The sequence below is a fragment of the Paroedura picta genome, chromosome 12 (genome assembly GCF_049243985.1).
Source record: "Paroedura picta isolate Pp20150507F chromosome 12, Ppicta_v3.0, whole genome shotgun sequence".
Taxonomy (NCBI): domain Eukaryota; kingdom Metazoa; phylum Chordata; class Lepidosauria; order Squamata; family Gekkonidae; genus Paroedura; species Paroedura picta.
In genome coordinates this window covers 25,636,500-25,653,416 of record NC_135380.1, presented here as the reverse complement: position 1 = coordinate 25,653,416, position 16,917 = coordinate 25,636,500, and the positions used below count along the sequence as shown (strand labels likewise).

At 46.9% G+C, this 16,917-nt stretch overlaps 1 protein-coding gene across 3 annotated transcripts in view; it reads left to right on the top strand.

The window, feature by feature from the left end:
- The first annotated feature begins 2,111 nt into the window (after window positions 1–2,111).
- The window catches only part of ADD2 (adducin 2), a 60,423-nt gene continuing 45,617 nt past the window's right edge, over window positions 2,112–16,917 (top strand). The window contains exon 1 of one of the 3 annotated variants that reach the window (XM_077305201.1): window positions 2,112–2,328. The gene's annotated coding sequence lies outside the window, so the exon portion shown is untranslated. Of the gene's footprint in view, window positions 2,607–16,917 lie in introns of all 3 variants that reach the window. The other 2 variants (XM_077305200.1, XM_077305202.1) reach the window with 2 other exon arrangements.

Below are 16,917 nucleotides of genomic sequence, written 5' to 3'. Positions count from 1 at the left end.
CCAAGGCCTCTCCACTTCCCGCCCCCTCCAGGACCATCATTGGCCACTTTGGGAGGGGATGGGTCAACCTGCCCAAATAAGGATGTACATTACCTGCAATATGTGACCTCGGTCCTCTGCTTCCTTGTGATGGTCTCCTTGTATCATCAGCTGAATTATTTTGTTCTGTTTCTCTGGGCCAAGCTGCATGTGATGTTGGAGCTGCACACCTGAAATTCCCAGTGTGGAGTTTGGTCCTCTGGGGACTACTCTGAACTGGAGCCACAGAGCTGAGAAAGGAGGGTTTGAACTGTCCCCTCTCCCTGATGTCTATGGGCTGCTTTCTCCAAGTGAAAAATATTTCCCCATCCTGATGGATTTAAAAGCCATGGATAGTGCTCACAGTGTTGCAGCTATTTTGTGGTCACATGAAATCAGAGGTGCAGTGGCTACAGTGTCACAGTCGGATCTGGAAAACCCTGGTTTGAATCCCCACTGTGCCAAACAGCTTGCTGGGTGACCTTGGCCCACTCACTGTCTCTTCCTTGGAATTTCCTCCCAGGATGGGTGAAACTCCAATCCCTTGGTTTCTCAATCCTCATGTTCCAAGACAACCTTTTCCTGCCAACCCCAATTTGCCGCAGATTATGCATCAGTGACCCTTTGGCATGCTAGTACAAATAACCGAATGCCTGTAAATGTCCTTCTCCAAATAAGTGGGCTTTTCGTTTCTATTATGGTGTGAGCCAGATCTTGTGGTAAGTGATGGGATTGGTGCAATATATGAAAATCTGAGAGCACAGGTGAAGTATGTGCATAAACCCTGAGGCATATGCTCAGTCTGCCATTTTATACCCAGCAGCCACTGAAATGTGTTTTGAACTGCTGAGAAATGCTATAGAATAGTCACCTGTTTGGTGGTGCTGTGTGTGTGTGTGTGTTTTTTTTTAAAGAATGCCTCTTGAAAAGAGTAAACATAACACTGGGGCTTTATGCACTGTTGGTTATATGTTTTATACTGTTCTTTTTGCATTGTTTTTGAATCCATCCAAGTGCAGGCCTCTGTCTGAACCATGGCGTGGGTCTTAACCTCTCAGCCCACCACCCTCAAAGCTTCAATGTTCTTTTTGCATTGTTTTTAACCTGTGTAATCGGCCCTGAGTCTTTGTGAGAAGTAAATAACAGAAGATGCAACAGACCCTTCAGCAGCTTGTATGGAGTGGGGTGCTTTTGTAACATTTTTGTCATGTCATGAGTATATGCCTACTTTTCATGGGTCAGTTGTTGAAGAAGAAAGGTATGCCCCCCCCCCCCATTACTTGCAGAGTTCTTCCAAATTGGTTTGAACTCTTTATTTTCCTGCTGGAGCTGGGATTCTGAAAGGTCACACTCCAAAGAGCAAACAGATGCTCCTGTCAGTCAATGCAATCGAGGATGCTCTTTGACTTTTGTGCTGCAGCATCACAGTATTGCTTTGTGTTCGCTTCCAAGGATCAAAGTAATCCAGACCCTGCAAACATAAAATGTGAACAGATTCTCAGCCCTGCATCCTGACAGACGCACACTTACTCTTCTCTTTTTGCCCCAGCTTTTCCATTCTGCCTTTCTGACTGTAAGCTCCTTGGGGCGAGTTTTACCCCCCCCCCAGGTGTCCCAATGATACATCACAGCATCTACAAGTAAACCGGGCTTCCTCCACAAACGCCCCAATTATAAGTTCTTTTCTCATCCAAGGGCTGCAGTGCTCCACGGGAGTAAGTCACAGCCAGGACCACAGGGCTTACTTCTCCTGGGTAAACCTGTGCAGGCTCGGGCAGTCAGCCAAGGAGCATTTTCTCCTACAGAGCCTGGAGTCGTCAAGGGCTGCGGCTGCTGGCCGACTGCCTCTCTCTGGAGAGGGCCCCAGGCTGCGGCCCACCAATAACAAGTGCAATGGCAGACCACGAGACTCTGCTTTGGGGAGACCGATTGGAGAAAAACAGGCCGTGATGGCAACGGATCATTGCGTCATTTCTCGACATTGCAGCAGGAGCGAAGGCTCCGGAGAAGGGGAAGGGATGCAGGGATGCGGCCAGCCTCACGCGGGCTGGCGGGCCAGTCTGCCAGCAGGGGGCGCTGAGGACACAGAGGGAGTCGCCCTTTTGTCACTTAAAAGGGGCTGGCGAGCCGGGCGCTTCTCGCCTCTTTCCCCTCCCCGCCCCACCCCGCGACTTTAATTGTGATGCTAATGTGCGGCGGCCGGGTGGAAATGAAGCCTCTTCTGTGCATCTTCCCGTCGCCGCTCGCATCTCTCTAGGGCTCGCTTCTTTATCTGCGCGCACCGAGAAGTGGAGGTGCCGGAGAGGCGTGGTGAGCGCCCTGTCAAATCAGGCTCTTGCAGGATGGGGAGAAAAGGCTCCTCCGAGGAGCTGCCTTGACTGGAAAGGGAGAGGAGGAGGAGGAGAGGAGGGCTCTTGCTGCAGGTGAAGGCAAATCAGTCCTGGAAGATGATTGACGGGGTAAGGTCTTTGGGCGCCGGCCTCCCGGTTAACCCTCCCCGATGGCTCCGAGCGAACAAATCTGCCGCTGCTTCCTTGCACTGGCCCGAGCAGGATAGCCCCGCGAGCCCGTCAGATCTCGGAAACTAGGTAGGGTCGGCCTTGGCTAGTGTTGGATGGGGGACCTACTAGGAATACCGGGGTCGTGCTGCGGGGGCCGGCAGTGGCCAAACCGCCTCGGAACGTCTCTTCCCCGGCTGCCGGGCGGTCTTCGGATCTCCTGGCTGTATCACTCGATCAATAAATCATAACCCCTTTGATGGCTTTTTTTTTTTTTCTGTGGGGGAGGAAAACCGGCCCGGGTTACGGATTGAGCCTCTCCACCCGGGGTGGTCGAGGTGCCAGATGCGGCCCCTTCCCCTTCCTTTTGCAGACGCGGTCATTCAGGGTGGGAAACGTGCTTCGGCGCCCCGGCTGCCGCTGGTTTGCACCGTGGCTCTCTCCGCCTCGGCCCTTAAGATCGCGTGCCGTGCTTCGGCGGCGGGATGCTCTTTCTCCGACCAGAAGGAAAACCTGTCGTCTTTGTGCTCCTTGGCCAGATTTGTAAGGCAATGCACGGCGGCCTCGGTGTGTGCGAGCCCTAACCTAGGCTAGTTAATGTTTTCCACAGGCACGCACACCCCGGTGGGCTGAAACACAGCAGAAACATCGGCCACCATACAACGGCGGTAGCATCCAGTCATTAGTAGGATGCGGGCAAAGAGGCTTGTTTACGGTTGGCTGCATCTTCTGATCTGGCTTAGATGCGGGAGACGGTCTGTGGTGTTTGATCTCTGGGAATTCCTCGTTTCCTAGGCAACAGTCCATGCATAGATACTTGGGGGGGGTGTCTTCTGGGCTCTCTAGAGTGACTGCAAATGTGGCAATGAGACATTATGGGTTTGGGGTTTTGTACTGTCCTGAAAGATTGACGCTGTCTTCGTGTCAGTTAAGCAGGGGTAGTCAAACTGCGGCCCTCCAGATGGCCATGGACTACAATTCCCATGAGCCCCTGCCAGCGAACGCTGGCAGGGGCTCATGGGAATTGTAGTCCATGAACATCTGGAGGGCTGCAGTTTGACTACCCCTGGTTAAGAGACATGATCCCACCCCCCTCCAGCATGCCAAGAATGGCTGTGTGTCTGTTGACTCTTTGTACCTAACCTGGGCTTGGCCTTCTCCCTCCTCCCTGGCATTTACATAGGCAACCCTTCCTTTTGTCTTCTTCCTCTCAAAGATAACAGTTCTGCTCTGACCATGGCACACACTGGCTCTCATTTCTAGCCTCCACCTCTCCTCCTGAGTCACCGTCCCTGCTGACTAATCGGAACATGTTCCGTCATCAAGGAGTAATATTTGATCATCCATGAGGTTCACTTTCAAAACATATTGAGTTTACTTCCCAGGCTTCATGACATCTGCCTCCACATCCATGATGGCTTATTTTTCTCATTTGAGCGATTGTTGCCAACTTTGGGTTGAGAAATACCGAAAGATTTTGGGGGAGAGGTGGAGCTTGCAGAGGGTGGAGTTTGGGAGGGACCTCACAAGGGTATAATTCTGTAGAGTACATCTGCCAAAACTGCCATCTTCTCCAGTGGAATTAAACTTTCTCCTCTGGATATGAGCTGTAGTATCAGGTGGTCTCCAGGTCCCACCTGGAGGAGAGTAAATATAGATGGTTTATAAGCCAGCCCTGGCAAGGAGAAAAGTGAGGTAGAAATAAATAGAATAAAAATAAGTGTGCATGTATAGTGCTCTCTGGATCTTACAGTTGACATTTTTATGCCAGGGACAAACCCTGAAGGGAGAGGAGTGGCAAAGGTGAGAGGAACTGAGTGAATGCAGTCAGAGATACTTTTGACTTGGTTTTGGAAGATAACCAAGAGTGGAAGGGGTATAGGGCTGGCTGGCCTTCAGGACTTGACGTTTTAGGCTTCATCAACTTTTCATGCTCCCTCCCTAGAAAAGAGTTAAACCTCAGGGTAAGGATTCCAAAGCCTGCTATTGATGCGCTTCTAGTTCCCCTCCTCTTTCACCATGGAAGAGAATGACTAAGAGGTGATACGCCATAACAACTGGATGTTTAAAACAAATAAGAAGATAGCAGCAATTCTGCACTAGGAAACAGGCAGAAAGGAGAGAACTGAGATCTTTGAAAGAAATCACCAAGTCTACAAAGCTCAGTCCTCTGTTAGAAAATGGTAGTTATTTATTTAGAAAATCTCCAAGCCACCTCTCCAGAGAACCTGCTCAACACGGCAGACACACTGGGAATATGAATCAGCCTAAAACACTGCGTTGAGTAGCTTAGACTGAATCTTCTAGAACAGTTCTCTGGCTAGGAGTAGAACACAGGTAATGTTGAAAGATTAAGCCTTTAAGTTATAAGCCTAGGTATAAAGAGACATTTTGGCAGAGCACCTAAAGGGGGGTAGGATGGTGCCAGACAGGCCTCAGTGGAGGAATGCCACTTTTCAGGTGGGTCCTGAGAATCTCTTTGTGTACAACATCTCTGGGCAATAGAGATCAATTCCCCTGGAGAAAATGGCTGCGTTGAAGGGTGGATTCCAAAGCATTATTCTCTACTGAAGTCCCTCCCTGTCCCCAAATCCCACCCTTTCCCAGTTCCACCCCCAAAGTCTCCTCGAGGGGAAGGGCATTGCACAAGATGCCGCTGCTGGGGGCGAGGATTCTCAGGGCCCATAGCAACAGAGCCAGTTTAAGGATTTGCAGAGCCCTAGCAGAGTACAATTGTGGCAGAAGCAGCCAGATTGGGGGTGGAAGGGCCCCCCACAGTGGAAAGGGGTCTCACTCCAAGTGTCCTTGAAGGGAGGAGGATAGAGGCTACAGCCCTGATGCATGGGGGAGAAGGCACCATGCAGGGCCCCTAGAAGTGTGGGGTCCATAGCCTGGGGTGGGAGATCTATCCTTGGTTGCCACCTGACTCACTTCTACCGACAGGGGCAAAGACAGTAATGTAAATTTCTGAAATTTGTTTGCTGAGTTTTGTTTTGTTTTTTTACTAATAACACTTTAATGTGCTGACTGCTAAAGTATTTGGTTCTGATTTTCACATTGTCTTACTATGTTGCTGGTCCCTGCAGAAAACTTTATTTTAAATTGAAAAGCAGCATCAAAAAAATCAGCTCAGAGCTGATGCATGGGCACACATGGTGCCTTTGCAGGACTGGCTGTTCAGAACAAATGAATGTAGCCCACTCAGAGTCAGAAACAAGCTTTCCAGTATATGCAGGAGTTGGGAGAATGGTTGCCTAGGAAAGCTGATGTGAACATAAGGATGTTAGAAAAAGCATCTCTATTTTTGCCTACAAAATGCTGGGAAATGTGCTCATTCTATCTTTAACTCCTCAGGCTTGGACTGGGGGCTGCTACTCACTGCAGTGGCATTTATACAGGAGTCCTTTGCAACATTGTGACCTGGACCCATTCTGCACACATAGGATAATGCACTTGCAATGTGCTTTGGCAGCTGGATTTTTCTGTGTGGAAAATCTACTTCTAAAGTCCAATGAAAGTGCATTATCTGTTGTGTGAAGAATAGGCCTTGGTCTCTTTCTACTCTGAGCTGTTCCTGCTGGTTTGTCTCCTGAACTTCCCAAAGTGTATTCCTGGCTTTACTGAGCCATTCTTTGACCACATGGTTCTGTATTACGTCCTGCCAACATACGCCTCTTCTTGCTTTTTCACTCCCCTCACTTGTTAGTTCTTACCAAGTGAATAATTTCTTCCTTTACTTAAGAAGCTCTTTCTAATTGTAGAATTCTTCCTTGTGATTATAGGTTTCTGGTCCTGATATCCTAATTGGCTTTCAGGGGGGAAAAAAACTACATCCCTGTTTCCATGGTTATGTTCTGCTCAGCTTTAAGTGTTCTAAGAATGCAACAAGCATGTTTCTAGATCTAATTGAGTGGTTTAGTTCTTTGATACTCATCAAGGAATATGATAAGAATAAACCCAAACTTAGACTTCCAGTTAGGTGCCCGTCAATAAGCAAGCACTCAAGCTGCGGCAATTTGAATACTGACTTGGAGATGCACAAATTCTGAAATCTCAGCTCTTGAGTGGAAAGTTTCTCATCAAATTAATTCCTTCTCTTGGCTGGAATTTGCAGCGCAGATGAGAGCCAACCCAGACCCTTGAAACAAATTTATCTAGCCCATGACTGCCAAAACAATTTGTAATCAAGATGTAGCAAATGTTCACTTAAAAAAATAAAGGTTAGCAGTACATTTCTTGTTTTGGATTTTGTTCCTTAAGCCCAACTATCCCGGAGACAACCAGTACCCTGATGGTGGAAGTGCCAGCATCTTAATGACGGAGGCCTTGATTGGGGGGTGGGGAGGATAGAGTGGAGCCTGGGCTACTTTAAGAACTTTTAGAATAAAAAAAATCTTTGGGCATCCTTGGTGTGTGCCAGGCTCAGAGTTTCCTTGTGCCAATGATGAAGTTCCACAGATCTCTTCCTGGACTGATTCTATAGTGGAGCATGAAAACACATCTCCAATATGACAGGAACAGCCATTTTGCTGCACTTGCTTCTGACATTCCATTCCACAACTTTTATGTGTTGTGTCCTTGCAGGAGTGCAGATGTGACAAAGTTTTGGTGCCTCCCACTGCTTGAAGCCCCCTTTCCTTTCATAGCTGTCCTGTGTGCTGCACCACAGCTCAATGGGGAAACATAAAGTGAGGTTAATGGCATGGAACAGCAAGCTGTCCCACATGGAGCTCAGTTCCATTCCCTCCTCATATTAGTTGCAAGTGGGGCATCTGCATGGACACACTCCACCTGTTGTAACCCTACCATGTCCTCAATGAGCCAATTTAATAGAGGTTTTTCTTTATTTCAGCTTAGTGGGGGGAAATACAGAGCAGAGTCCTACAGGTTATGCCAAATGCAGAAGAGGTTTCCCAGTGGAAGTTCCCACTGTCCACAATGGGTATAACTTCCCTGTAGAAGTATGCACCATTCCCCTTAACATAGTCCAAATCCAAGTGGTTCCTGTAACTGCAATGCATGATGCAGGAGATGGCATCAGCCTCCTGTCTGCCCTGACATCTAGTTCTGCCATTTTAGTTCATGCTATATAAAAAAAACTCCCATACTGCAGAAAAGCATTCCAAAATTCCTTGAGAGAAAGATTAACTTTTTCTTTAGACCTGTACATAATTGGGTTTTTTTACCTTAAATATGGAGACAAAAGAAAATAAAAGCAAAACTCTTGAAGCAGAGCATGGTAGAGAGAGAGTGACTTGCCAACAGATTATTGTCAAGCCCCTTTTGTGTACAGGAGTTATTTTTGGAGCAATAGAGAACCAAGTAGAAATGGACATCTATGTCCCGATTAAGGGAGGAAAGGGCTACTAATGGTAACATGCGCTAGAGGAGCATGGACCTTACATTCATGAAACCTGGTACCTGCCATGGATGCTGAATTCCACCTCCTTTCTCTCAGCTTCCTCAGTGCACTTCATTGTGAATTCACTTCTCTCATTGTTCCCCCAGGGGTTTCTTTGCTCCAGGCAAAAATGTCAATTATTCCTAGGTTTCCATCTCATAACATCAATGATGTTGTCTCCAGAGCTTTCATTCAAAGATGCAGAATGCACACGTAACCCTCTTCAGTCAAAACATTTGGCCAAAATACTCAAACTGAAACACGTACATTGGTACCATTCAAGCATAGTGCTGAAGAAAAAGAGTTAGTTCTTATATGCTGCTGTTTTTTACCAGGAGTCTCAAAGTGGCTTACAATCCCCTTCCTTTTCCTCTCCTGATCTTACTGCTTGGTTTAGATTTACCTAGCTCGCCAGATTAGAAGTTCACACTCCTAACCACTACACCAAGCTGGCTCTTTTGAAAGATATTCGGTGTGGATAGAAAAGTGCCATCCCGAGGTCTGCAGTGAGGGGTCACCCTTTCCGTCTAATTCTGTTACTAGAATTGAGGCTGAATACTCTTAACTTGTGTCTGGAATCAGAAAAGTCCTTATGAAAAGGGTAGTCAACCTGGGGTCCTCCAAATGTCCATGGACTACAATTCCCATGAGCCCATGCCAGCGTTTGCTAACGCTGGCATGGGCTCATGGGAATTGTAGTCCATGGACATCTGGAGGACCACAGGTTGACTACCCCTGCTTATGAGGGTAAACAAATTGAAATGATCTGCAGAGACATTGTGGGTTCCAACTGTATCCCCCCCAAAAAAAGATCAAGTTCTTCACAGTCTTCTCTTAAAGCTTGCCTCCTTTCTCCAAAAAAACACAGCTCTTTCACAAGCCTCTGCTTCCATATTCTCCATGAAATAACTAGAAGCCTCATTCTCTGCTGCATCAATGTTTAGCAGTAAGCAGATTAATATTGATCTTTTGACTGGTTTATATAACAGTCGAGCTAGAACCAGAGATGGTGCGGCTTAAGCCACACTTTCATCAATTGTTGTTCTGTGGCAGGGCCATATTTTAACCGGTGTGTGTGTCTGTACAGTTTTTGTACACCGAACCACACATCCATTTCATCTTCACAAATTCTGGACTCAAACTCCTTCTCTCCCGTTCCACTTGCTCAAATTCAATCTCCCCCCTCCCCATCTGTTTTTTTTTAAATTAGGTCACAGTACACTGATCGATTTTCCTGTTATGTAACTGACCTTTCAGGAATGCCTCACTGTTTCATGAGAAGGAAAGGACAGACTAGACTGAGGGCCAACTTGGCAGTGACATACGGGGGCAGGAGGTAGAAGCTCCTCCCCACCAACTGATGGACATGGGGGTGTGAATGGCCCACAAGTTCTCCTGCTCAGGCCTCAAACAAATCGATGGCGACCTCTTGAGGGAGCTTGTTTGGAGCATGTCGAGGCAAATCAGCTTGTCGTCACCCAGCTCTCCACCACTCCTGCAGCAATGGCTGCCTGGCCCGGCCTCGCAGAAGGGCTACCATGTCTGTGCCTTCTGGAAGGGATGGCAGATGCCCCCTCCCCCTGACTAGTGCACAGGAGGGCAGCTGGTTCTTCAGAAAATAAGTCAATGCTCTTGCAAGCTGGGGGAGGAGGAATAGCCTTGGGGAACATTATGTGTTTATTATACTGAAAGCGAACACATAGACCATTTTTTCCCCAGGGCATCTGTGGACTGGCTGACACCTTTGGAAGGAAGAAAGGATTACATGGCCTTTCCCTTCTCTGGTTTTCTCAACAGCTGCTTCTTTCCTGTAAACAGGATAACTTATCTGGGGATGATCCAATTGGGTGAAACCCATCAACGCAGGGGTAGGCAAACTGTGGCCCTCCAGATGTCCATGGACTACAATTCCCATGAGCCCCTGGAAGGGGCTCACGGGAATTGTAGTCCGTGGACATCTGGAGGGCCACAGTTTGCCCACCCCTGGAGACACTGATGGACCAATGATCCGATTCAGTATAAGGCGGCTTCTTGTTTTCATATATGGGCCCTTTTACACAGGCTAAATAATGCAGTTTCAATCCAGTTCAGCAATGGTTTGCAAGTGGATTTTGTTGCAAAGCGCATTGGGAATGGATTGAAAGTGCATTATTCAGTTTGCATGACACCACCCTATGGGTTCCTGTCACTTCATTTGCTCCCAAGTAAGCCCTGCTCAATTCAATGCTATTTACCCCCTTAATAAGTATTCTTAGAGTCTTGGTTTTGCTGTGACTGTGGCAAAGGAGGAGAAGGAGGATGCAGCTGCTGGGGCTTTCTTGGCTGGTTCAACGGTGGGTGAAAATGCGTTCATCTTACGGATGCTTCCTTGAAGTTCCAGAAGGCTTGCCCTCTATACAGCTGGCCAACTCTGCTTTTGGTAGTCCATTGGAAAGCAGAGTGGAGTAACTAGCAATGCAACCTTAATGCATGTTTTCTGTGAAGTAGATTCTATTTTATTCAGTGGCACTTGAGGCTGGGAGTTCGATCCTAGCAGCCAGCTCAAGGTTGACTCAGCCTTCCATCCTTCCAAGGTTGGTAAAATGAGTACCCAGCTTGCTGTGGGGTAAAATGGTAATGACTGGGGAAGGCACTGGCAAACCACCCCGTATTGAGTCTGCCATGAAAACGCTGGAGGGCGTCACCCCAAGGGTCAGACATGACTCGGTACTTGCATAGGGGATACCTCTACTTTTTTTTTACTCCTCTAGAAAGCCTCTGGTTCAGATCTTGCTTTGACCATCAGCTTCTCACCAAGGCAGGCTTCTGCAGCTCGACTTCAGAGCCCAGCCAGCAAGACAGAGATTGACAGCATTGGCTTAGATTGCAGAGCTGTTGCCTGGACTGCTGAGTGAAATTGCTAGATGCTCATATTATAATGTAGTTTTGATTCCCCACCTAACCACCCCCACCCCCATCCAGCTAAGACATCATGGATCCAAATGCCACCTTGATGGAGAGGCAGAGTTAACCATTTAATCTTTTCCCTCAAATGCTTTTGTACTTCAGGATGAAGCACTAGGATTGAATTGCTTTTCTAAACAGGGCTTGGACTGATGGGTACTGTGCTGTCACACCTGACAGACGCACAGTAGATATGCAAAGGGTGGGTTTTATATTGTTCTCCCCAGAACTGCCATGGTGAACAGTGTCATTCAAATAATACTGTGTATGTGCACAGAAGTTCACTTGGAGGGGCAGATATGATATCCAGGAATAGGGTGTTGCTGTAGTGCAGCTAGAGGCAAGACAAAGCCATAATAAAATCTAACTTAAACACAACTTTGAGGGTACTCAGTTTGGACCTGGATTATGATGGTATGATGGAAGGGAGGGTTAAGTCCTTCCCAAGCAGTTGCTTAGCCCCCTCTGGGGTAGAGAAACTGGCTTTTTTTCTACTGGGGTGCATGCCATCTTGGGTGACAGGGTTAATCTGCATGTCCAGCAGCACCGTAATTCTACTTTGAATTCAGCAGCTTTTGTGCAGACTTTAAAGATGGAGGACTTCCAATGTCTTGTTTAGTAGGTTTTCCAAACTGAATGTTGTGCATATGCAGTCTCCCCCATGCACACATACCTGATGGGACAAATAATGCCCCTCAGGACCATACTGGGTCAAAAAATGGCACACAGAGGAAGACTGAAGCCCATGCCCCGACAAACCGCAATCCCAATTAGAAGTACAGAAATGATATGGGATTAGGGGGTCCCACTTTTCACTACCCAAAGGGCTCTCAAAGCAGCTTACAACAGCCTTCCCTTCCTCTCCCCATGCTGCTGTGTTTTATCTCCAGACAGGGGTACTTTTCCTTGCTAGCCCTTCTGCATATTATTTTTGCTTTCATAATAGGACTTTTGAGCGAGATGCTGCTGACAACTGCATTTAAACTACTCTCTAAAAGGATGGGGAATATGCAGCACTATCTGACTTCCAAGTCTCTGCGGCAGCCACAAGTTAAATGCAATGTATAGTTAGTTTGCTCCTTGGCTTTTCCAGCCAAACTACCACCTTTCTTTTTCCATACAGGAACTGTCAGTTCTCTGAGCAACTGAATGCCATGAGCCACCCAACCAGTTCAGTCCACTGATGCTAGAGGTTTCATTGCCACGAGCACAAAGCAATGTAGATTGAAAAACATGTTTCATTCCTAAAACATTTGGCTCAGCCCATAAACTCTTCCAAGACAGCAAACTGAAATGTATTCTGATAAACTCATTAGGCTTCAAGTCTTCGTCAGAGGCTGCCCCCTTTCCCTTATCTCTCTTTTAGAAAGCTTCAGCCTGCTGTGTATTAAATTTTGCATAATAAGGCAATAGATTCCCCTGGGGGGACAAAAGGCCAGAGTGGATTTGTGATGGCCCCAGGGATAAATCTGGTCCATCAGATATGAATAGATCCTTGAATCCAGAGTGCCAGGTAAGGAGTAACTGTAGTCGTCCATGCGCTCAGCAATGTATAATCGTAAAATGCTGTACATTTTGATTGTGCTTCCATTAACTGTATCTAATACTTCTGTTGACCTGAATTTGTGATGAAATACAATATGGGGGTGGATCTGGAAGGAATAGCTGGCCACAGGGTGCTCTTGTTATATCTGATTAAAATATGCGCTTGATTGATGACTTCACTGGCACTTTGCCAGGGGGCTTCAGGGTCTCTCCTGATTTGCATGACATGGAGAAGGATTACAGCTGCTGCTCTCCTCTTTCTGTACTCATCTGCTCTGATTTCCTCCACTTATGTGGGCCTCACACCACTGCTGGTAAATAATCCTAGTCCTCTGTCGTGACTCTGTCATTCTTTTGGTTTTTGTTTTTTTACTAAACTAGAGTGGAATGATGCAGGAATAAGTCATGCCAGATAATCAGCCTGCCAAATTAATCATCTTGGCATTTAATTCTCCCTCCCTTCTATTTGTAGTTGTTAGAAAATTAAAGTCTGATACAAAATAAATGAATTATCAAATTTGCAAGGCTGATGATGTGAAACTAGAAATACGCATTGCTATAAGAGGGAATGGAGCTTTGGGGGGGGGATCCAGAATTTCCTACCACACTTGTGTGGCCTAAGGACACATTCTCCCCAACTCTGCATGATCATGTGTGTTGTAGATAGCATAAGGTGACCAGATTGTCCCACTTTTGGAGGGACATCTGGGGGTACCTGGCAAATTGTACTTATGTTGAAATTATATATATATATATATATATATATATATATATATATATATATATATATATATATATATATATATATATAACAATACTATTTTTGCGTTTTATGAACTTTTTGTTCCTCCATATAGACCAAATTTTTAATCAAGAACCCCAACGGTCAATCTGGATTGGGTGCATGGTAAATGGGGTAAGAAGGCTTGTATCCCTAGGAGGTAAATAATACCCCCTTTCCCCTGCTATTTCAGTTCAAGAAAACAGAATGGGGAAAACCATATCCCCAGTGGCCCTGATTCAGATTGAGGCCCAGCAAGTTTTTGTCCCCAGTATGAAACTCACAGTTCACATCTGTGACCTGAACTTGAGCCTGCTGCCGTCGCCTAAAGAATATTTCATTGCATGCCAAGATGAGCAAGACTCTTTGTGTAAGCACAGAGTGAAGCTAAGGGTATGGATCCAATGAGCTGCTTATGGCAACAGCTGTTCACTTAGCCAGTTTTGAACCCAGAGCAGGGTGCTGTTTCCAGATTTGCTTTTTCATAATTACAATTATGTCAGCATTAGGGTTGCCGGGTTCCCCTGGCTACCAAGGTTCATGCTGCCAGCTCCAGGCTGAGAAACAACTAGAGATTGTGGATCGAACTTGGGGAGGACTTCAGAGGGATGTAATGCCATAGACTTAGAGCAGGGGTAGTCAAACGCTAGCAGGGGCTAGTGGGAATTGTAGTCCATGGACATCTGGAGGGCTACAGTTTGACTACTCCTAACTTAGAGCATACCATCCATTTTCTTTGGAACTGATCTTTATACACTGGAGATGAGCCGTAATTTTGGCTCTGCCCATTGTCAGCAGCCCTATCATGTGCCTTGCATGATATTCTGGCTGGAACACTCTTCTAAACAGTTGGTTCAGAATTAAATAGGTTACATGTGCAGTATATGCTAACTTGTTATGATGAGCCACCCAGTTCTTTAAGTGCAGAATGCATTTGGAGGAGAGGTCTATCCGTGGAAGTCACTACGCTGAAACCTTCGTATTCAGAAACAGTATGCCACTGGATAACCAGATAATGGAAATAAGCAAAAGGGTAAGACCAGCAGTTTCCTACTCTGCTTCCAAGTTCCCCAGGGGCAGCTAGTTGGCAAAGGAGAAAGAATATCAGAATCTGGCAGGGCAGGTCATTTGTTCCTAAGTATATCTGTTCTCACTGAACAAATGTTGCAGCGTGGCCATGCAGAACAAGCGATGTGTTCCGTGAACAGTCGGCATTTCCATACTTATTGGATGGCTTTCTAATGCCTCTTTGCTGCGGTAATTCGTCCCGGTATTAATGAAATGGTTTTCTCTTGTTTGTTACTGGCGTGTCTAATTAATATGCTGTCTCTGAAGCACTGTGTCCACCAATCTCAGTAAACTCATGGAATAAATAAATGAAATGATTAATTACTTTCAACAGAGCAGATGCACAAACATGCTGGTGGACAGGGAATCATGGATCTTTCTGTTGCAGTGCAGCTCCTCTTTGCTCTTTGGAACTCTGTCCAGGAAAGCTTTCCTTTTGATCACTGCCCATGGGTAGCAGCAAGAACCTTAAAGGTGCACCCCCCTCCCATTCCAACTAGCACTTCCTGGAGTTCGTGATTATCTCTTCCCTTTTTTTATCCTCACAGCCATCTTGAGGAGTAGGTCAGGGTACAAGAGAGTGACTAACCCAAGAGCCAGTTTGGTGTTATGATTACGAGCGGCGTCTTCTAATCTGACGAGCCGGGTTTGATTCCCCACTCCTCCTCCACATACAGCCCACTGGGGGACCTTGGACTAGCCAGAGTCCTGATGGAGCTGTTCTCACAGAACAGTTCCTCTCAGAGCTCTCTTAGCTTCACCTTTCTCAAAGGGTGCCTGTTGTGGGGAGAGGAAGGGAAGGCGATTGTATGCTGTTTTGAGACCCTTTTTGGTAGTGAAAAATGAGGTCTCTGTCTTCCCCAGGCTCCCTCCTCAAATCTCCAACAGTTCCCCAACCTGGAATTAGCAGCCCTATTCCCACAATAACCCACTGCTGACCAAGGGGGACTGGCAACCGTATCACCCATTCCCCCCATCCCATTGCTTAGTCCCTGCACCCCTCCCTCCTTGTCCTTTTCTACCTCTGGTATGTACCACCCTCCATCTCCACACGCTTTCCTCTGGTTGGGGCTCCATGGGGGCAGAAGGCCACAGGTTATAGAAGGGTTCTACATCTGTACCCCTGCTGGCTTTTTAAGAGTGGATTCTCATGAGCCCTTTCAGTGGAACCGGAGTAAACTCCCTGTTTAAATGCTCCCATTCCCTGTTGCTATTGCGTTTAATTTCGCCCTGAAAAATTCCACCCCTGTGGCAAATGTATCCACAGTATGTGCTCATTGGAAGGGAAAGAGCGGAATGGCAGCATTGATTACCCCCATTCCTAAGGGAAGCTGTACCAGGGTTCCTTGATACAGCCCGTGCTCCAGTTCTCAGAAGTATGGGGACCTCTGAGTTAAGCTGTGACTAGAGAGAAGACTGGACTAGACTATCTGAAGTGAAAATCCTTTCTGTCCCTGAAAATACCATAATTGCTCTGAAAATTGGCTATGGCACCCATAAGCAGGCAGCTCTCAACTTCTGTCAGCCATTGCCTGTATCTAAGCAGCTCTGCTAAGTGCCAGGATCAATGCCGGAAACAGGAGCAATTTGGAGTGCAGGCTGATGGATCAAAAGGCAATTGTGCCTCCGGAGGCGTGACCTGGCTTTGTGTTTCCAGGCCCTGGTGCTCCAGGAGCCTCTCCTGTTTCACTGTTAACCCCACGATACCCTTTTGTTAAAGGTGTCAATGCAATAATAGTGCTTCTTTGGGGAAATAAGAGTGGGTGAGAGGGATGCCACGTGGGGATCCCCTGGAATTATAGCTCAACTCCAGGCAACAGAAATCATTTCCCCTGGAGAAAATGGCTGCTTTGGAGGGTGGACTCCATAGCATTATACAATACCGAGGTCCCTCCCTACCCACTCCACCCCCAAAGTATCCCGGTACCTCCCACCCCAGAACTGATAACACTAAGGCTAGCATGACAGTCAGAGCCTGAAGATGGAAGGATGTTGCCCTAATGGAGCTCTTTTAATAAAGTGACTGCACCCATCTTCTTGCACATTAGCATTCTCTGAAAGCCCCTGAAGTTTGGGTTGTGGGGATCAGTGGACCATTGGGGATAACATAGGTTTATCATGTTATTTGTACTGTTCCCCCCCCCAATTCCATGTAAACCATCCTGAGCCTTAGGGGAGGGCAGTTTATAAATATGAAAAATAAATAAATAAATAAGTGGGGGTCTGCAGGGGGAAAGAGCCATCCAGATAAATTGCTACCACCATTGCACTCCCCCACATGCAGCCAGCTGGATGACCTTGGTCTGGCCACAGCACTGATAAAGTTGTTCTGACTGAGCCGTAATATCCGGGCTCTCTCAGCCTCACCCACCTCACAGGGTGTCTGTTGTGGGGAGAGGAAAGGGAAGGCGACTGTAAGCCGCTTTGAGACTCCTTCAGGTAGAGAAAAGTGTCATAGAAGAACCAATTCCTCCTCCTCCTTTTTCTTCATCACTCCTTTCTGCAAAAATCAGAGGTGGATTTAAATTTTGCTGAATATTTACTGGGCAGCTTTTCTCCAAGGAGCCTCCCAGTTTAAGGAGAGTGTCTCCAAGTAGCTCTTCTGTAAGAGGAAGTCTTCAAACATGGCTCAATGGCTCCGAAAGACAAGGGTAGGAGCCACC